Genomic DNA, 22966 nt, shown 5'->3' with positions numbered 1-22966 from the left:
CTCGTGGACTGTACCTTCTCATTTAATTGAAGTCAGTCTGTCTCTTGAGAACAAAGCATCCCTGGATAGCCTTCCCAATCAAAGCTATGCTTTGCCTCAAGTCTCATGTCGTGGTGGGCTGGTTGTCCACCCTATTTCCCATTGCCATGTCCTTTCTGTTGCATCTCTACCCTTTTACCAAGCCCCTCTTCTCTGAGGTGATGCCATCTGGCTACACCACCTTGCTCCTGGCTCAGAACTTTCCTTCCTCTCCACCCCAACTCTTCTTATCACTTTCAGTAAGGTCAACCTACTAAGGGATGACCTCTCAGACACTCCTGGACATTTAAATTCTTGACCTCCTTATTTTGTGACTTGACTTACTTCAGCCCCCTGATCTCAGGATCACACCATGATTGGACCCTGTTATTACCAAAATCTGTACCATTTTGACATCCCAAATGCAAACATTTCACTCTCTAGACCATCCCTCCACTAGCACACTTATGCTTGAGTACCACCGTTTTAGAATGTTCCAAACTCATCATGACTTCTAACCCGTTGGTCCTGTAATTTTTTTCTATATCCAGACCCTCATTCTCCATTCACCATCCTTCTCGTTCAGCTTAGATGACATGTTCCATCACAATGATCATACCTTTGCAAACACCATCAATTCTCTTGTCCATTCTCTCCTTCCATCCTCCCTACCTGGAACAACCCCCACTCTGTAAGCAAAGCAACCACTCACCACTTGTGTGCCTGCACCTAAAGCAGTTTAATATTGCTAGAGAAATTTTAACAAACAACCAGGAAGAATGGTTTCGCTTTTAATTCATATCCTAACATCACAAATAGAATCTCAGCTACCTGGCAATTGTACTCATTTCTGTCTCAAATCACCCACCCCACTCTCAGCCTCAGATGTTGACCTTGCCTCATACTCTCTTACCTCACAACATTTCCTCATCTTAAAGATTATTGTTTAAAGTTTATTTATTTATTTTGAGAGAGAGAGAGAGAGAGCAAAAGCTGGAGAGGGACAGAGAGAATCCCAAGCAGGCTCTGTGCTGTCAGCCCAGAGCCTGATGTGGTGCTTGAACTATGAGATTGTAACCTGAGCCAAGATCAAGAGTCAGATGCTTAGCAAACTAAGCCACCCAGGCACCCTATTTCCTCATCTTTATTACCACCACATCTACAAGATCCTTATATGCAAAATTCTCCAAAGAATTGCCAGCACACACAACCTCTAAAACCTGCTTCCCATTCACTCCTCACTCCCCTGCAAATTGGCACCTTCTCCCATCTCCCTTATATGTTGTGACTGTTGATCGCTCAGAGCAAAGCTGAGAAGTTGTGTACATTCACTTAGATTTACTCTTAGAAGTACAATTCATGTCACCAGATTCCGTTTTTAATCTCCAAGTAGACAAACAACATCTGCAATTATATTATTTTTCTCCCAACATTAATGCATATTATGTATTTCGTTCTCCTGATTGCATACATTAAGACTTCTAGCACCAATCAGAATTGGCAGTAATGAAACCATTGAGGACTGGCACCAATGATTGATTTCTGACTCTAAAGAGAAGCTTTTTGTATTATTGTTAACTACTTATTTTGAAAGAACCTCAGACTTTAGAAAGCTGCAAAAGCAGTACAAGAAACATGCAATACATTATATATTTTTAACGTGTATGCTTTTATACAGAGAGAGGGGGAAACATTAACAAACATTCGTTCTCAAAGTCAGAAATAGGTGCCCAGGTGACACAAACGGTTGAGCGTCCAACTCTTGGTTTCTACTCAGGTCATGATGCCACAGTTCATGTGATCAAGTCCCACATTGGGCTCTGTGCTGGTGGTATGGATCCTGCTTGGGATTCTAGCTCTGTCACTTCTCTGCTCATACTCTTTCTCTCTCTCAAAATAAATAAATAAATAAACTTAAAAAAATAAAAGTCAGAAATAAACATGTACACTCAGAGATGTGGTGTCCTCTCCATGCCCTCTACCCCATTCCCAACCTCCATCTGCCCCATTCTGTCCCACCCACTGTTCCTAAGTTTCCTTTTTATATAAATGAACAGAGATACACATATATTTTCTTATTTCCTCTTGTCCATGAAAGGCAGCATACTATTAATATTCTTCCACATTTTCTTTTCTACTTTTTAAAAACTGTTTATTTTGAGAGAGAGCATGAGCAGGGCAGAGGCAGAGAGAGAGAGGAGAGAGAGAATCCCAAGCAGGCTTTGTGCTATCAGTGCAGAGCCTGACACAAGGCTCAATCCCATGACCATGAGTTCGTGACTTAAGCCAAAATCAAGAGTCAGACACTTAATCAAGTGAGCCACCCAAGTGCCCCTTCTGCATTTTCTATTCTTCATGTAGAATATACCTCCAGAGTCATACCATCCTTCTATTCATAGTGCTCCTCCCCACTGACCCTCCATTGTGTAATTGTACCATAGCTAATTCAAGTATTCTCCTATATGTATTTAAGTTGTTTTCTGTATTTTGCAATTTTTACAACACTGTCATGACTAGCCGTGTGTATTTTAAGATTTGGGGATTTATATCTTCAGGGTAAATTTCTAGAAGTGGGATTGGTGATCAAAAGGTAAAGACGTATAGTTTTGTTAGATTTCACCCAATTCCACTGCAAACTGGATGGGCCAATTTACATTTTCACCAAAAATGTATGAAAGTGGTTGTTTATCCACAGTCTCACCAACAGCATTTTTAGTCATACTCTTTTTATTTCTTACCAATGGAATAGGTGAGAAATGGTATCACTGTGTACTTTTAATTTGCATTTCCATAATTATGAGTGAAATTAAAGATTTAAGAGCAATTTTGAGGGTGCTTGGGTGGCTCAGTCAGTTAAGGATCAGACTCTTGATTTTGGCTCAGATCATGAACCCAGGATCATGGGATCAAGCCCCCCATCAGGCTCTGCACTAAGATTCTCTCTCTCCCTCTCTCTCTGCCCCTCTCCCACTGACTCGTTCTCTAAGAAAATAAATAAATAAAGAGCAATCTTTATCTTTTCTTTGTTACTCAATGCATATCATTGGCTCACATTCCTATCGAGATTTTGGATTTTATTCTCTCAATGTTTAAGAGTTCTATATTTAATAGAGGCATTTCCCTTTATCTACAATATATGTTGAAATATATTCTGCCAATTTATTGTTTGTCACTTATCCTTTGTTTATGGTGCTTTCCAACGTACACATTTTTATTTTTATAGAGAGGAATTGATCAATATTTTTCTTTATAGCCTCTGGATTTTGAATATAGTTAGGAAACCTCTCCTTCTACCTGAGTTATAGAGATACTCACCCATTTTTGGTCTACTACTTGGCTGGCTTCATTTTTATGTTTAAAAGGCATTTTAATATGCATTTGGGGTTTATTCTTGTGTGTGCTGTAAGGAAATGGCCTAATTTTATCTTTTCCAAAGGAATAAACAGGTTTTTTAGAACTTGTTTTTAAGTAGGCTCCACACCCAGCATGGAATCCAACGCAGAGCTTGAACTCATGGCTTTAAGATCAAGACCTGAACTGAGATCAAGATTCAGCCACTTAACCGACTGAGTCACCCAGGTGCCCCTAGAGCTATTTACTTAAAAGTGCACCTTGGGGAGGGGACATCTGAGTGGCTAGTCAGTTACGTGTCCAACTTTTGGCTTCAGCTTAGGTCATGATCTCAAGTTTTGTGAATTCGAGCCCCACAGCAGGTTCCACCCTGAGAGTACAGAGCCTGCTTGGGATTCACTCTCTCTCTACCCCTCCCCTATTGTGTGCCCACTCGCTCTCTCGCTCTCGCTCTCTCGCTCTCTAAATAAATGAAAAAAAAACTTTAAAAAAAAGTGCACCTTTGGCTTGAATTTGACTTTATAACTGTCACATTTGCCACATGCTTCATTTCCTTATGTACTTGAGTCTTTTACTCAAACTTTCATTTTACTAGTCTGTTTACTCATGTACCATTATTACAGTGACTTAATTAAAGAGACTTTCTATTATGGTTGAATGTCTGATCAGATTAGTCTCCTAGAATTTATCCAAAGGATACAGGAGTGCTGATGCATAGGGGCACATGTACCCCAATGTTTAGAGCAGCACTTTCAACAATAGCCAAATTATGGAAAGAGCCTAAATGTCTATCAACTGACCAATGGCTAAAGAAGATGTGGTATATATATATAATGGAATACTACTTGGCAATGAAAAAGAATGAAATCTGGCCATTTGCAACAACATGGATGGAACTGGAAGATATTATGCTAAGTGAAATAAGTCAGTCAGAGAAAGACAGATACCATATGTTTTCACTCATATGTGGAATGTGAGAAATTTAACAGATGACCATAGGGGAAAGGAAGGTAAAATAAGATAAAAACAGAGAGGGAGGCAAACCATAAGCAACTCTTAAATATAGGGAACAAACTGAGGGTTCATGGGGGTGAAGAAAATGGGAGACAGGCATTGAGGAGGGCATTTGTTGGGATGAGCACTGGGTGTTGCAGGTAAGTGATGAATCACAGGAATCTACTCCTGAAGTCAAGACTACACTGTATGTTAGCTAACTTGACAATAAAAAAAAAGATTAGTCTCTTATAATTTTTACTTTTTTGCTGCTTGCCTGAATATTCATGCATGTTTTCCTTTCCCAATAACATTAGAAGCAACGTAGCTATCTCCAGGGAAAAAAAAGTTATTGGTATTTTTATAGGGACTGCATTAGACTCACGCAGGAATTTAAGATTCATTTAAGTGTAGGGTGTGTCTTTTCATGTCATCAAGTGTAGTTTTGAGTCTTCCAAGAGGGTGTTAAAGTTCCCTCAAATAAGGTTTGCACATTTGTAACTTCTAACTCATTGTGTGTGTGTGTGTGTGTGTGTGTGTGTGTGTGTGTGTGCATAAGAAAGCTATTTATTTTTGTATGTTAATTTTATAACCTGGTACTTTACTACAATTTTATTGTTTGAGTTAATTTTATCTTTGATTCTCTAAGTCTTTCCAAGTATGCTATCACATCATCTGCATATTGAAATAATTTTACCTCTTCTTTACCAACTCTTATTCCTTAGTGGATTTTGCTTGTCTAATTGCATTGGCCAAAGTTCCAATATAATATTAACTAGTAGTGGAGATAATGGGAGTTTCCTAAGTTGTTCTGTGTTTAAAGCTGGTTACTGATACCTTTGGTAGTTAAAGGATAGCTTGCCCAGATATAAATTTTTACTTCACAATTTTTTTTTACTTTGTTGAAAAAGTTGTTCTCTTATTGCCTTGTTTTTATATTATTTTTGAGAAGACTGATACCAGTCTGACTCCTGTTTTGTTCCTTGATATTTGTGCCTGGAAGCCTCAAGGATTTTTTATCTCTTAAATCTGTTTTTCTCAGATATGTCTTGAAGTTAATTTTTCTAGATTAATTTCCACATGTATCTAGTGGGCTCTTTTAATATACAAATCTAGATCTTTCATTTCTGAAACACTTTTTTTTTTAAATATAATTTATTGTCAACTTAGCTAACATACAGTGTATATAGTGTGCTCTTGGCTTCAGGCGTTGATTCCCATGATTCATCGCTTACATACAATGCCCAGTGCTCATCCCATCAAATGCCCTCCTCAATGACCATCACCCATTTTCCCCTCTCCCCCACCCCCCATCAACCCTCAGTTTGTTCTCTGTATTTAAGAGTCTCTTATGGTTTGCCTCCCTTTGAAACTATTTTTTCTTCTTCTTTTCCCCCATAGTCTTCTGTGAAACACTTTCTTTGAATTACGGTTTCAAATATCAGTTTTGGTTTGTTGTTTTGTTTCCTTTTCAAGGCCTTTAATCAAACGTTTGTTCTATTTCTTCTGTCTTCCATTTAACCACTTCCTCTCAAACCCTTTTCACTTTATCTTCATCCCATATTTATTCTCTTGGTTGCTTTCCATCTTTCTTGAATGTTCCTCATTAAATTTCCTTTTGAGTTTATTCTCCTTTGGGCAACTTGTAATTTTGTCTTTATTTGTGAGATGATTCGGTCTTTTTTATTTCTTTTGTGAGTTTAATCAACTCTCTTCATTTCTTTATGTAGTTTTGTCTATTTCTGTTTTTAATTTTTCTCTTTCTGATTCGAGATAGGCTATCATATCCCCCAAAGCTTATTTCAATATATTTCATCAGTTTGGAGTGTTGCCTGACAGTTTTCTTATACTTCTTGGTTGATTTTCTTATACTTCTGTGTTTCTTTGGATGGGGAAATATTCATTAGCTGAGGCAGAATTATTCTCATTTTCTGATATAGTAATTTTATACAGATCTATTGCTTTTCCTACTCATTTTATGAATCTGAGGTGGTTTTCTAGATACCTAATTCAAAGACACCATCCTCTAAGCAAAGTCCACTTTCTCGATTGGATAGGTTGGGGTGTTTGTTTAGATATTCTTTTAATTTTGAAATAATTTTAGGTTTATAGCAAAGTTGCAAAGGGCAGAGAGAGCTCCTGTATACACCTCAGTCTGTTTCCCCAAGTGATGATTGTAAAAACTAAGAAAACAACATAGGTACATTATTTTTAACTCAACACTAGACTTTATTTGGATTTCACCAGTTTTCCCATGACACATTTTTCTGTTCCAAGATCCAATTCAGGTTACCACATGCCATATACTTGTCTTTCCTGTGGTCTGTGCATTTTCTCAAACTTGCCTAATTTTTCATGATCTTGACTGTGTTTAGAATGACTGGTCAGATAAACTGTAGAATGTCCCTGAATTTGGGTTTGTCCAGTGTTTTTCTCAGATTAGACTAAGTTTAACTTTAGAAAGAACCAAGACAGGGTTTGGAAATACCACAAAGGTGAAGTGACTTGCTTATCACATCACAAAGTACAGGATATCCTCACACTATCATTAGTGATGTGAAAGTTGATCACTTACTTAAGGTAATGTTCACCACATTTCTCTGCTGTAAAGTTACTATTTTTCCTTTTCCATACACTATGCTTTGGAAGCAAGTCACAGAATCCAATCCACAGTCCAAAGGGAAGGTGTAAGCTACACCCCTTGGAAAGGGGTGTCTATTATGTGGAACTCTTCTATACAAAAAGCGGTCTCTTGTCCCCAGTTTATGTTTTTTATCTGATCATTTATTTATATTGATATACATTCATCTATAGTCATCTATGTTTATATTGGTATGAACTCATCTATAACTATGGATGGTTTATAATCCAGTGGCACATCATTTATTTTTTGTGCCCAAAATACTTCAACTTTGACCACTGATCATTTTTTCAAGTTGATTCCTGTGTCTCTTTGACATGTTTCCATCCTTTTATTTTTTAGAAACTCCTTACTTCTGAGCACTTTGTTTGTTTGTTTGTTTGGGGTTATCTTATTTTATTTTGTTTGGGGAGGAGGAACTATGGTACTGGTTTTTCCCTTTTTTCTCTTGAAGGACTATAAATTTTCCCCTTTTCTTCTCCCTTACCACCCAGTTACTAAGCGTTCTTTCCATTCCTTTTTGCTTCTTCCCCAAGAAACTGTGCTTTTTAAAGACTGCAACCTCATGTCATGCATATTTTTTTAATGTTTTTATTTTTGAGAGAGAGACAGAGCAAGCAGGAGAGGGACAGAGAGACAAAGGGAGACACAGAATCCGAACCAGGCTCCAGGCTCTGAGCTGTCAGCACAGAGCCCAACACGGGGCTCAAACTTACAAGCCATGAAAACATGACCTCAGCAGAAGTTGGTCACTCTACCGACTGAGCCACCCAGGTGCCCCTCATGTCATGCATATTTTTAAGACTCCTTCCTGCAATCAGTGATCTTATCTAACGGGACATTTTTTTATTGTTTATATTTCAAGTGCACTTTCTCTTTCTGGTAGTTGTGCTGAAGCAGTATCAAGTCCATTTTGGCTCTCCATTTCTCTTTTCCTCACAGCTTTTATTTGGGCTGCCTTTACTTGCCTCCAGAAGCATGAGCAGTCACTCACTGGAAATAGGTGCTTTTCATCTCTTATTAAAAGGTAATTTAAAGTTCAATCTGCTCTGCCCTTTATTCATGCTGCTGGTCTGATTTTATGTATTCTTGTTGCTTCGTGTTGTTTTATGATGGATATGGAGATACGTATTGAAGCCACTGCCGTAAGTCTTCATCTAACCCATGAATACTGTTTGATGTTGATGCCTCCATCAACTTAAAGCAATTCCATTCAGTCCTAGTTTCTTAGGATTTTTCCCTAAAATGAGTATTTTCACCAACTGCTTTTCCGTATTTAGTGAGATGATAAAATGAGATAATCAACTGATAGTTCCTTCTAAGTTCTTTAATGCAGTCATTATGTTGATGGAGTTTTAAAAGTTGGCCCTTTTTCCATCACTGTAATTCCCTCTAAGTTGATGAGGATCTATTAGTCTTTTTGTTTTAATTTTTTTAATGTTTATTTCTGAGGCAGAGAGAGACAGAGTATGAGTGGGGGAGGGTCAGACAGACAGGGAGACACAGAAGCAGAAACAGGCTCCAGGCTCTGAGCTGGCCACACAGAGCCCAACACGGGGCTCGAACTCACAAACCGTGAGATCATGACCTGAGCCGAAGTCGGTCGCTCAACTGACTGAGCCACCCAGGCGCCCCGGATCTATTGGTCTTTGAATTCACTGCTAAATTACATTTGTAAATATTTCATTGCCGATTTTTGCACCCATGTCCACGAATGAGATTTCCTACACTTTTTTTACAGGTCTGATACCTTTGTTCAGTTTGGCAATCAGGGAAGTGTTACGTTCTTGAAATGAGTATCAGGCCATGTTTTCTTGGTTCTAGAACATAAGGACTCTCTTCCCCTTTAACTTTTGGAAGGCTTTATTCACAAAACTGCTTAAGCCTAAAGAAAACTGCACATTTTCTTTTTTTTCCCAATGGTTTTAGACTTATTCAGGTTTCCTATTTCTTTATCCAATTTTAACATTTTATATTTTATTAAAAAATATTCTAATTTACTTACTGTTCAAATATTTAATAATATTTTTAGAGTTTTTTTGTAATATTTATGTGAAAGTTTAAAAATGTGTTATATCTACAATTATATTCTCTTTCAACATTCTCACTAATGTTTTATGTGCCTTCTATTTTCTAGATAAACCTGCCATTTTGTATGTATTGTTTTTTTTAAGTTTTTGACCTTACTTATTTAACGTTTTATTTATTTTTGAGAGACAGAACACAAGCAAGGGAGGAGCAGAGAGAGAGGGAGACACAGAATCTAAAGCAGGCTCCAGGCTTTGAGCTGTCAGCACAGAGCCCAATGCAGGGCTCAAACTCACGAACTGTGAGATCATGACCTGAACTGAAGTCAGAAGGTTAACCAACTGAGCCACCAGGTGCCCCAAGTTTTTGCCGTTATTGATCTACTCAAGGACGTTTATGTTTGTTTGTTTTCTATTTTGCTCATGTCTTTAACTTTCTTAGTCTTTCCTTCTAATTGTTTCTAATTTATTTTGTTCTTTGTCTTAGTTCTTATATTGAACGTTCAGTTTGATTTAATTTCTATTTTTTTCATCTGCTGATTTGTGCCTCTAAAGCCAAACATCTTCCTCTGACTACCACTTCAGCCATATCCGAAAGCACAGATTTTTTTTAAATACTGTTCTCAGTGTTGTTCATTTGTAAATACTTTGTCACTTTTGTTTTTATAATCTCACCAAGCCAATAATTATTTAAAAGGGTGTTTATGTAAATCTTTTTTAGAGTAGGAATTGACTTTTATTGAGAATAACTTCTTGGATTGTGTTGTACAGTGAAAACGGCTTGTATGATTTTTTCCTTTTTATATTGATTTAGGTTTCCTTATGACCTAACACATGGTCTGTTTGGTAATGTTTCACACACACACACACACACACACACACACATGCTGTTCAGCAAAACTGCTTCCTCTTCTTTCTACACACACACAGAAAATATTTCCCAGACTCCCCTCCAGAAAGGTATGGCCAAAAAAATGAGGGAGGAAGTAAAGTGTTTATTTCCAGGTCTTGACGATAAAAATCTTCAACTTTGATCCACCAGATTCCTTTAAGGCCTGAGCTGATGAACACAGTGACCTTGGAGGCTGCCTGTTGAAGCCAGAAGATAAAAGGAATCAGGGCGCTAAATCACCTCCTGCATGAGAGGCATGGGTTCATCACAAACACACATTTTGAATTTCACATGAAGAAGAAATAAAATTCTACGATGTGGAATCACTGAGAGTTTGGGGTTTATCTGTTATACCAGCTAGTGTTGTCTATGTAATACATTGACTAAACAGGCTTCTCTATTATTTCTAAAGACTGAGATTGGTGTTGACTAGAATATGGCAACACGATTCAATCTTCCAATTTTGTCTCCCTGTATTCTTACAGCCAGTTAGTTTCTTTCTTGGCATTTGTCATCACCTGTACTGTTGGATGTTAAACTCTCCTGATGGCTTATGTCTAACATGTTGTTCTCAAGAGCTCATCCCCTGAAGGCAAAGGATATTCTATGTTGTACATCAATCTATATGCAATATCAAGTACATTGCCTCATACCTAGGAGATATTCAACAAACACTTCCTGAATGGATGAATAAATGGAGAATGACCATTAGACAGAGCCCTTTGTGGAAGAAATCTATGTTACTTCTCTGGTGGCACCTAGAAAACCCACTGTATATATTTGCATTTAAGTGTATGCTAGAAGGATCAACTGTTAGAGGCTTAGGGAATGTCTATAGTGGGAAAAGGAAGAATTCCAAGCAGATTGTTAAAATGGTCATTTAAATGCACAGTGAATCTTCACCACTTTGAATATCTGCCTTTGCCACATTTCTCTCCCACAGAAAAGGCTGGAGACATAGACGAGGGAGCCATCCTTTCCAAACCTTAATTTTCAAAAATAGAACAGAAACTAAGTACCAGAGAACCACTTGCAAATACACCATCTACTCCAAAAAATCAAGTGACACAGGACTAGCCTTCAATTATTTAATCAACCAATCCAAAGATATCAAGGGCTTTGACCATATGGTCTTTCTTCCATCTCTCTTCTACTGTAAGACTACTACACTGCAGACAAAAATATATTCCACTCTCCTACCTCTCTGTCTTCATGCCTTGCTCCTGCTTTTTCCTCAGTTTGTAATGTCCCTCCCCATCTTTATCCCACCCTACTCTGACTTCTGATTTCTCTTTGTCCTTCAAGGTCAAGGCCAGATGGTCACTCACCTCGAGTTTCTTCTGCAATTCTTGCAGCTAGAAATGAACCTCTCTCTTCTGCTGAGATCAGCTACTTTATTATTTGGTTTAATGTGGAATAGGCTATGAGCAAAGATCAGTATTTAATATATGGCAATGTAGACGATATTAAAACGGGAGTCTTATGCCATATAGTTCAAGGGTTCAAAAAATTACACTGAGAATGTGCACCTGAATGTGACAACTTACAACTATGTGTAATGGCTGCAAACTAGTTATATAAAAACAAAAATAAAAACTGCATCTAATTTAGAAAAAAAAATGTAACTACATGCCTGGAGAAAAATCTTGAAAAAATTGGTCCAGGATAGGGAAAGATAACGAATGGCTAATCATCAAACAAGAGGGCATGTGAAAAAAAAGGGGTTGGGGGGTGGGAATTGGCGATGGCCTTTAGGGGATGTTTCCAAACCTAGGGTGGAGAAAAAAACAGATGGAAATACAGCTGAAAGAAGGTCTAAAATAACAGAAGACAGTGTAAGGAAACGATGCAAAATAGGACCTGTCCACAGTGCTACGTAAGAGTACAGATTGCTGGGAATAAGCCCAGGCATGGAGACCTGAGAGAAACTGAATGTGGACTTCTTTCAGAACTGGAGTTGTATGTGGAGCTGCTATGCAGCTGGATCCTTAGGATACACTTACATCCAACGTGAGCAAAGTACCTGAGACACTATCTCCTTTCATACATTGCCCTCAAGACCACAGTTAAGAGATCTCAGCTGACAATCTGAGCAAACTTGGCCTAATTCGAATCAAAACAGCAAAACAGTCTCATTTGGAGTTACTTGTGTGTATCTTTTTCTTCCTTTGAGAAACCATCTTTCTCATCACTGTATCTATCACAGTACATAAATGGCTATGTTGAACAATTACATTGTTCTAGGATTCCTCAAGTATTTCCAACATGACTTCCACAAGGACTTTAGCAACTGTCCAAGAACTTGGGCAAATCACTTAGATTATAGAGATGTTAAATTTTAACACTAGAAGTAATGCTGGACATGTTCAAGGTCTGGGAAGACAACAAATGATTTTGTCATTATGGCCAACTATGATTGATTGCTCTTGACTGCTGGGAGCTCTGCTTTGAGAAGGACTCAGAGGTCATTTCCTGTGGAATGCAGGCTTCAATTCATTGGCGATGCCTGCTAGGGAAAATGGTAGCTTGCCATGGCTTATCTGGAATAAGGTCTCCTTTTGCAGATACAAGTGAGTGTTACAGAACAAGTAACTTGCTCCAAGTCCAGTAGCTATTTACTGTCAAAGCCAAGACAACCTAGATCTCCTGTATCAGGATTCATTCCATTATACAAAACTGGGACAGAGTTTTGTGTGTGTGTTTTTCTTACAGACAATTCCATTTTCCTATAGTACTACTTGTTTAGACCTCTGTTTAGACTTTTTTTTTTTAGAGTAGCTGAAGACACAAGAGTAAAACCTTCAAAACCTGACAAAGATTTGTGCATATTATGGTATCCATATCTCTAAAACCACAACTACTTAAAGACTATTAGAGAAGGTAACCTAAAAAAAAAAAAAAAACAGTGTTACTCATCTTCCCTCCAACTCATCAATCCAAAACACAGTGGATTAAAACAATAGTCATTTAATAACTCTCACATTTCTATGGGTCAGAAAGGTAGGTGGGAGTGAGATGGCTGGGAAAGTTTAGCTCAGTCTTTCAAGAGGTTGCAATCAAAGAGTAGCTGAAACTAGGGTCATCTCAAAGCTAGGAATATCGAAATGGAGGAGACGTGAATAGCTGGAGACTGGAATAATTGGGCACCTCAGGCATCCTCACTGTCTCTGTGTGGATTTGCCATGTGGGTCTCCAACCTGGTGGCTTCAGGGTAGCCAGACTTCTTATAAGTCAGCTCAGAACACCCAACGTGCATGTATTGAGAGAAAGAGAGACTACTGAAAGTTGTCTTACCTTTAACAACCCAATCTCAGAGCTCACAGAGTATCACTCTGTCATACTCTTTCAGTCAAGGCAGTTATAAAGCCCACCTAGACTTCACCTCTCAGTGGAAGAGTGTTAATGCCACATTATCAGAAGACAATATGGGATGATCTACATAACCTGCCATGAAGGATTAGTAAGAGTCCAATGTTGGCAATTCAGCTAAGAGTTCAAAAGCAACTGCATCATAATATTCTGGGTATTAGGATATTATTAATTAGCCCAGATTAGTGTTGCCATGAGGCACCCCCTTATATTTGAACTTCAGATAAACAATGAATAATTTTTAGTATAAAGTCAGATAAAGGGTTAGTATCCAAAATCTGTAAAGAACTAATCAGACTCAACATCCAAAAAACAAATAATCCAGTGAAGATATGGACAAAAGACATGAATAGACTCTTTTCCAAAGAAGACATCCAGATGGCCAACAGATACATGAAAAGATGCTCAACATCAGTCATCATCAGGGAAATACAAATCTAAACTACAATGAAATACCAACCCACACCTGTCCGAGTGGCTAAAATTAACAACTCAAGAGGCAACAGATGTTGACAAGGACGTAGAGAAAGGGGAACCTTCTTGCACTGTTGGTGGGAATGCAAACTGGTACAGCCACTCTGGAAAACAGTAAGGAGGTTCCTCAAAAAATTAAAAATAAAACGACCCTATAACCCAGCAATTGCGCTACTAGGTATTTATCTGAAGGATACAAAAGTACTGAATCGAAGGAACACGTGCACCCCAATGTTTATAGCTGTGCTATCAACAACCAAATTATAGAAAGAGCCATAATGTCCATTGACTGATGAATGGATAAAGAAGATGCGATACACACACACACGCACGCACACACATATATACATACACACACACATACATACATACAATGGAATATAACTCAGTGATCAGAAAAAATGAAATCTTGCCATTTGCAACAACATGGATAGAACTGGGGGATATTATGCTAAGCCAAAAAGTCAGTCAGAGAAAGATAAATATATTATGATTTCACTCACATGTGGAATTTAAGAAACAATCAGATGAATATAGGGGAAGGGAAGGAAAAATAAGATAAAAACAGAGAGGGAGGCCAACCGTAAGCCACTCTTAAATATAGAGAACAAACTGAGGGTTGTTGGAGGGGAGGTGGGTGGAGAGATGGGCTAAATGGGTGATGGGTATTAAGGAGGGCACTTGGTGGGATGAGCACTGGGTGTTTTATGTAAGTGATAAGTCACTGGGTTCTACTCCAGAAACCAATACTACACTGGATGTTAACTAAAAAATTTTTAAATAAAAAAATAACAGACACATGAAATACTTAAATAAAAAATAATAATTTTTAGTCTATGACCTATGTAACATTTAGGACATACCTATCCCTCCCAAAATTATTGTTTATCTGAAATTCAGATTTAGCTAGACAACCTGTTTTTTGTTTTAGTTTGTTTTGTTTGTTTTTTGCTAAGTCTGGCAACCCTATCCCAGATTGACTCACATGGTCAAGGAAGCAATGTTTTCATCTGGTGGCAAGGCTGGGAATGAGACAATCTTAGTGCTGGTGTTATCATAACTCTTCAAGTTTGCCTGGATTTAGTGACCAAAAATGCCTCATCTAAAGCAGTTTCCACCTCTGGAGTGGAAAATTGAGTGCCATGCTCTAAGACAAGAGTGAACTGGGGATCATTGTCTTCTTAGCTCTCTGATTTCCTGGAGTTTTCTTTTTCCATCTTTCAGCTGTGCATAAGCTGATCTCCTGGCACTGGTTTTGTTTCCTGACAGGCAACATTAATTCATTTTCACATTCACACTCAAATCACTTCCCTCTCTAACAACAACAATAATGGTGAAAGCCCATTTGGAAAACAGCTTGATGGAACAGCTGCTTCATACTCATTATGAGTCTAACACTTTCTCTAATTGGGGAGAAGGGATGCCCACAACTTGAAGTACATTGCAGTTCAGGTAGCCAGTAAACACTGCACTTCTTTTTCGGATGTATTTTTTCTACTCATGCAATTAATATAGAAAATGTTTATTCAATTTCTATACCATCTCAAGTGACTTACTAAAATCTTTGCCATAACCTCCAGGCCTAACCAACCAGGTGTCTTTCAATGCCTCCCTCATTACCCTGTAAGTCCCAAAGCTGCCTCATGTTCCCAAAGTCAAACAAAGACTGGCTTAAATGCTCCCCTTTATGTAGCATCATTACGCCCTGGTGTGTAATCTATTAGGGGTCCTCAAATTAGGATTAGAGATTTAAGACATTCACTAACAAACTAACAGCATAATTGGCATTGTGTTCTTCCTCTGCTACAGACAACTACCAGTAATGATGACTCACCTGAATTCATGTTGCCATGGGAACTATCAGGGTGATGTACTACTACTTGTAGGAAATGGCCTTAGTAGCACAGTTATCGGTCCAGAGGTAGGCAGGTAGACATGGAAGACAAGTAGATAGCCCCAGTTACTCTGAAGGCCACCCTGAAGTAATGTCAGAAGTCGTTTTGGGATTAAGCCAATACCAATACCAGAAAGATGGAGAGGCAGAAAAAGCCCGGGTCCTTGACGACATTACTGAGCCACTTGCTTTGTACCACACCTGACGCAAACATAGGAGATGATAGATTTCCTTATTGATTAATCATTTTGAGTCAGGATTCTCTGAGTCTAGCAGCCAAAAGCTTCTTAACTAATACTAGATATAGAATGGGGGATCCAGCCAAAAGGAAAAACAAATTTAATATTTTTCTCAAGCAGTGTTTAAAAAGTTAATTTTAAGTAAGAGTTGATACGCTATATAGACCTTTTTCCAAAAATATAGTGAGACTGCATTTCCCGGCCATTGTCTCAGATAGCCTTGGAGTCCGTGTGGCTGAGTTAGACCAAAGAAATGGAAAGTGAGTGTATTCTAAGGTCTTGGCCCTTAAAATGATCTCCCCAAATTCTTAGCTCTTTCTTCTCTTCCCCAGAAACTTTAGAAGTCACATATTTGGATGCCGTAACTACAAGGCAGAAGCAGGCTGGTTCCCTGATGTCCTGCTTGAAGAGGAGTTTCTCAATCCATATGGGTCTGGGATGTAGGCAAGAAAACACCTTCATGTAAAGCAACTGAGATTTCAGGATTTATTTACCACAGTACAGATGAGCCCCAGCTAGTACACCAAGATGGAACTAAGCTACTAGACGATAGTAACGTGTAAGGGGAAAAGTCAGTTCTAAAGTCTGTGTTTGTTTGGAAGAACAGTGGCTCTTTTGACTAGCTATGTGTGTTTAAAACAATTAGAATGTCAATGTAATTTCAAACATTTAGAGAGAAAATGAAAAAAAAAAACCCGAAACTCAATCATTCACACTTAAGGGGAAATGGCATGATACTGCAATTTCCTTTAAAATCCTTCAGCCAATGGGAATGCAAGCTGGTGCAGCCACTCTGGAAAACAGTATGGAGGTTCCTCAAAAAACTAAAAATAGAACTACCCTACAACCCAGCAATTGCGCTACTAGGCATTTATCCACTGGATACAGGTGTGCTGTCTCGAATGGATACATGGACACCCATATTTATAGCAGCACTATCAACAATAGCCAAAGTATGGAAAGAGCCCAAATGTCCATCGGTGGATGAATGGATAAAGAAGATGTGGTAATATATACACGCATACACACACACACACACACACACACACACACACACACACACACATATACATACACACAATGGAGTATTACTCAGCAATCAAAAAGAATGAAATCTTGACATGTGCAACCACATGAATAGAACTGGAGGGTATTATGCTAAGTGAAATTACAGAAAGACAAAAATCATATGACTTCACTCATATGAGGACTTTAAGAGACAAAACAGATGAACATAAGGGAAGGGAAACAAAAATAATATAAAAACAGGGAGGGGGACAAAACATAAGAGACTCATATATGCAGAACAAACTGAGGGTTACTGGAGAGGTTGTGGTGGGGGGGGTGGTCTAAATGGGTAAGGGGCATTAAGGAATCTACTCCTGAAATCATTATTTCACTACATGCTAATTTGGATATAAATTTTAAAAATAAAAGATAATTTTTTATTAAAAAATAAATTTACTAAAAATCAAGAAAATAAATAAAAATTATTTAAAAGTAAATAAAATAAAATCCTTCAGCCAAAAAAGGAGAGAGAAGAGCTAAATAAAGTATATGCGGCAAACATCGATCATTGTCACATCTGTGTGAGATGAGTATAGGGGTTTATCATACTTTTTTTATGTTTAAGTTTTTTTAATAAAAAGTAAAAACAAAAAAGCAAAATAAACCACAAAAAAATCAAATAGCAGAAGTATACCCAATTAGATCGATAATCCTAATAAGTGTAAACATAGCGAACATACAACTAAAAGTAAAAGACTTTCAGATTAAGGGGAAAAATTAAGTTCTACTGACCAAAGTTGTTATTTCTGTAACTCTAGGCAATGTGCTATACCTCTTTTCCTTGATTTATCAACTTCATTAACTTCCTTTTGTTCTTATCCATCCTTGATTCTATGGCCCACTGTTATAATCATAGATTGTCTTGGTAGTTATTAAAATTCTGTTACTTTGCATATTTCATTTAAACCTTATTTTCTATTCCATTAACTTTAGATAGTAGCCCTTGATTCTCACTCTGAAGATATAGCTATCTCCTAAGCCCCTCTTTCCTCACTGTCAACATACCCCAACCACCATTAGCTGCACTCATACTTTCAAATTATCAAAATGTTTAACTCTTACATGTTTGAACTACAAAAAAATTAAACAACACAAATCTTCAATGCTTTTATCAGAAATGTGTTATAAAAGCTAGCTTCTATAAGGTAGGAAGCTGTCTCCAGAATTAGAGGGACAGCTAAGGTAAGGGTATAAAAGGAAAAGCACAGTAATTGTGGAAGCTGATTTATCAAACTACCTCTCTCTCTAACCATTACTAGTGGTCCTCGATAAGTCACTTCTGTGACCCCCCTTTCTTCATCTGTAAAATGAAGGACTTGGTCTAAGCTCCTCCTCTAGAATCTTTCAGCACCAGATGGAAAAATGAAAATAGAATAAAATTACTCAATTCAGGTGCCAAAAAAGCAAAGTACACCAATAGCTTTAGGAAATCAGTTGGGGCTAAAGTAAGGGTCAACCACGACCTTTATTCACACCACTGGATTTGTGGTGCGTTTTGCTCCAGCGGGATGCAGAGATGGCGTATTTATTCAATTCTTTCCACTAGGAACATTAAAATGCAAATATATGTAAATTATGGACATTATAAATGAGAACAAGAAAGAGAGAGAGAGAGAACAACATAAAATCCTGATTACTGGTTGGCTGAAGGGACATCAGCAGGATCCTGAAATGAAACCCAAAATCTATGCTTGGAGAACCGCAGCCAGGATAAATCCCCACTCGCGCCCCTGCATTTCTAAAGTCACCACCTGGACTCTCTGTCATCAGTTACTGCTCAGTGCTCCTGGCTGCATTAACATTGCACATACGTAGGAGGTACAGAATCTCAACCCACAAAACTCAAGTATGCCAAAATTCAACTTTGTCTTCTATATATGACCTTCCTTCCTATCTCAAACTTTCCATTCCTTCTCTTGGTAGAAACATCAATCAGACACTTCTGGGTAAAATCCCTCAAGTCGGGGTTTTCTTCTCTTGACCCTTATCCCTAGGCTTGCAACTAAGTCCCAAGGACAAACAAGGGGCACAGACTTAAATACTGAGCATCAGAACATGGGAAATGGCCTTGAGACATGACCTCATCTGTCTACACTGACATCTGCTAGGGTGTCCTGGTTCCCTCCAGTCACTGAGCAGAGCCCCGTGCAGAGCCCCATGCACCCTGTGTGGTGGGTGCCTGGTCAGTTGCAGTCTCCCTCAGATGCACCCCTCCTCCAATGAGAGGCTTCCTCAGGTCCTGGGGCTTCCTTCAACTACTTCTCTTACCCTATGAGCAGGTACGTGGGAAGTATGTATGTTTCTCCCCTGTCAGTATCAGATTTATAAGAAACCTGATAGCTCTATCAGAACCTCTATCTGGACACAGCATGTCCCTATTTCCATTCTGTTCTGTCCACACAATGAAGGGTGCTGAATTTTCAGTGACTTGTCTTTCCTGATCACTCAGTGTGAAGGACGGGTCTCCCCTGCCTTTGGATCACACGCTTTCACTCCGGTGCCCTTCACCAGGAAAAAGGTCCCTTCTCAGAGGTACCCTATACTACTTCTAACCCTCTTTAGTTCTTTTTTTTTAATGTTTATTTATTTGTTTTTGAGAGAGAGAGCACACACGTGCACAGGCAGCAGGAGGGGCAGAGAGGGAGAAGAAGACAGAGAATCCAAAGCAGGCTCCAGGCTGTCAGCACAGAGCCTGACGCAGGCTGTGAACTCACAAACCATGAGATCATGACCTCAGCCGAAGTCGGATGCTTATCTGACTGAGCCACCCAGGCACCCCCCTTCTAACCCTCTTTATTTCCTCTGCTTTGTCAGCACCCTCAATTCACAGCTGCAATAAGTGAGACCCAAGGAGGTTAACACACAGCCCAAGACCACACAGCTTACTACTTCCTCTGATTCTAGTGTCCTCATTGACTTCTCCATCTGCTCATTCATGAAATAAACACTTGTGGGATTCCAACAACTGCCACTCACCAAGAAGAGGACAATATCACTGCTTTGTGCAATTCACAATCTAGTGAGAGAGGCAGAGTTGTAAACAGATAATGATCATACAGTTAAATAACTGACCAAATAGATGTATACACAAGTAAGATGATAGCTATTGTAGAAGACTCTCTAGAAATTTCCCTACTGGAACCTGAACTTCCACCCATCCTGATTTTCTTTCAAGAGTAAACAAAGAAAATTAACAGACTCACCGTTCACTACCATTCTCTAAATAGTCACTAAAATTACAGAAACTTCTTTCAGAAAGTGGGCCATGTATATTCAACAAGAGGAGGAAAATGGTATGATCTAAATATCCCTCACTTGAAGTTTTTCTTTGTTTATGAATTCAAGCATACTTTTTATGTTTCTATAAAAGAATAGAGACAAAACTGTCCTACAGTATCTAAAACCATCTAAACCCACAGTGATTTAAGGGAACTGTGAATCCAGGGGTGCCTGGGTGGCTCAGTTGATTAAGTATCCAACTCCTTGGCCAAAATGAACAAATCAGGAGACTATAGATGCTGGCGAGGATGTGGAGAAACGGGAACCCTCTTGCACTGTTGGTGGGAATGCAAACTGGTGCAGCCTCTCTGGAAAACAGTGTGGAGGTTCCTCAAAAAATTAAAAATAGACCTACCCTATGACCCAGCAGTAGCACTGCTAGGAATTTACCCAAGGAATACAGGAGTACTGATGCATAGGGGCACTTGTACCACAATGTTTATAGCAGCACTCTCAACAATAGCCAAATTGTGGAAAGAGCCTAAATGTCCATCAACTGACGAATGCATAAAGAAATTGTGGTTTATATACACAATGGAGTACTACGTGGCAATGAGAAAGAATGAAATACGGCCCTTTGTAGCAACGTGGATGGAACTGGAGAGTGTGATGCTAAGTAAAATAAGCCATACAGAGAAAGACAGACACCATATGTTTTCACTCTTATGTGGATCCTGAGAAACTTAACAGAAACCAATGGGGGAGGGGAAGGGAAAAAAAAAGAGGTTAGAGTGGGAGAGAGCCAAAGCATAGGAGACTCTTAAAAACTGAGAACTGAGGGTTGATGGGGGGTGGGAGGGAGGGGAGGGGAGGTGATGGGTATTGAAGAGGGCATCTTTTGGGATGAGCACTGGGTGTTATATGGAAACCAATTTCACAATAAATTTCATATATTAAAAAAATAAAAATAAAATAAAATTTTTATTGAATAAATGGGGGGAAAAAAGCATCCAACTCTTGGTTTCAGCTCAGGTCATGGTCTCATGGTTCATGAGTTTGAGCCCTGCATCAGGCTCTGTGCTGACAAATGCAAAGCCTGTTTGGGATTCTCTCTCCCTTTCTCTCTGCCCCTCCCTTGCTCATACTCTATCTCTCTCTTTCAACTAAGTAAATAAAAATTTTTTTTAAAAAAAGGTAACTGTGTTGAGTACCTGGGTAGCTCAGTCGGTTGAGCCTCTGACTTCAGTTCAGGTCATAATCTCTCAGTTCGTGAGTTCAAGCCCCATGTTGGGCTCTGTGCTGACAGCTTACAGCCTGGAGTCTGCTTCAGATTCTTTGTCTCCCTCTCTCTGGCCCTCCTCTGCTCTCTCTCTCTCTCTCTCTCAAAAATAAACATTTTAAAAAAATTTTTAAAGATAATTATGGATCCACATTTCTGCCATGAAGAAAATAATTTAAAAATCAGAATGCGTCTCCACCCCAACTGCATAAGAATAGCCCAGTTACATGTGCAGAGGACTCACCACTTAGTATGGTGGACCCTCTTTCCAAGGCAAGTTCGCAGCATCAGTCCTGGTGCCCAGAAAAGTTCAGGCAGCCCGCAGGAGCAAGACAGTTAATGTTTTGACATGATGTGATACAGGTTCCAGCTCCTTGGAACTGTAATCCAAGGATTTAAAGTATCATCTATCCCAGAGAAGGAAGACAGCCCCGTGTCCTGATGACCAGAAAACAGTGGCTCAGAGGGAGAGTGCTACTGTGTCATCAGAGAGACAAAAGGAGCAAGTGAGTGAGTGAGTGGACCTATAGGCTGGAAGTGAAACAGCCATGGAGGGAGCACTGTCAAAGGAGAAGCTATCATCTTAGCTTCGGCGACTCTGAAAGGCAGCTGTACGTGTGCGAGCCACTGGGAAGTCAAGATAAATCACCAGGCACATGGAATCGAAAAATAAACAGCTGCTAGCAGGAGAAGTTGAAAAACTATGCCATACGCAAAGCCCCAAGTCAGGCCCAGATTACAGTCAAGGAACACGTGTCTCCTGGGTCACCTTCAAGAAGCAAGAAAAAAATGGATAAGATGTGGTCAAGTAACCCCATCTGGTTACGGATACCCAAAAGATGCGGGAACACTTCCTAGTATGGTAAAAGAAAGGGTAGCGGTTAAGGGTGCGTCAGAAAGGAGACACGGGTAAAAATACTGAATAGACTTATTTGGACAGTAAGAGAAAAGGCCAAGAAAAATGGAAAAAAAAAAACTGAAGTCAACAAGAGGGATAGGATGAAAGAGTTTTCCCCACAGACCTAAGCACGTGTATAGGACTTGCTCCAGAGAAGAGGCTGTGATTTGAAAGAAACCAAGGTGTAAAGGAGGGAAAAGGAGAACAGCAGAGAAATAAAGGAAAGGAAAAAGCATAGAAAATAAACTCAGTATGTTCAGGAAGCTCCATAAAGGACCTATAGGAAACAGCCTAGAACCAGGAAAAAAAAAAAAAAAAGAAAGAAATGAAATGAAATGAAATGAAATGAAATGAAATGAAATGAAATGAAATGAAATGAAATGAAATGAAATGAAGGAAAAAGGATTTCAGATGCAATGAACCAAGGCATGTACAGGAAGCTCCAAAAGTCATTAAGTGAAGAAACAGGAGAATTAGAATGTGCTGATGGATCTTAAAACCTGAGAAGACAGGGAGAGTTTAAATATTTAGTATTTAAGTACTTATTTATAATACGTCTGTGAAGAGCAAACCATATCATGGATGTAAACAGGCCACCAAATAT

Source organism: Neofelis nebulosa, chromosome 1, assembly GCF_028018385.1.
Source record: "Neofelis nebulosa isolate mNeoNeb1 chromosome 1, mNeoNeb1.pri, whole genome shotgun sequence".
Taxonomy (NCBI): domain Eukaryota; kingdom Metazoa; phylum Chordata; class Mammalia; order Carnivora; family Felidae; genus Neofelis; species Neofelis nebulosa.
Note: the sequence above shows the minus strand (reverse complement) of the source record.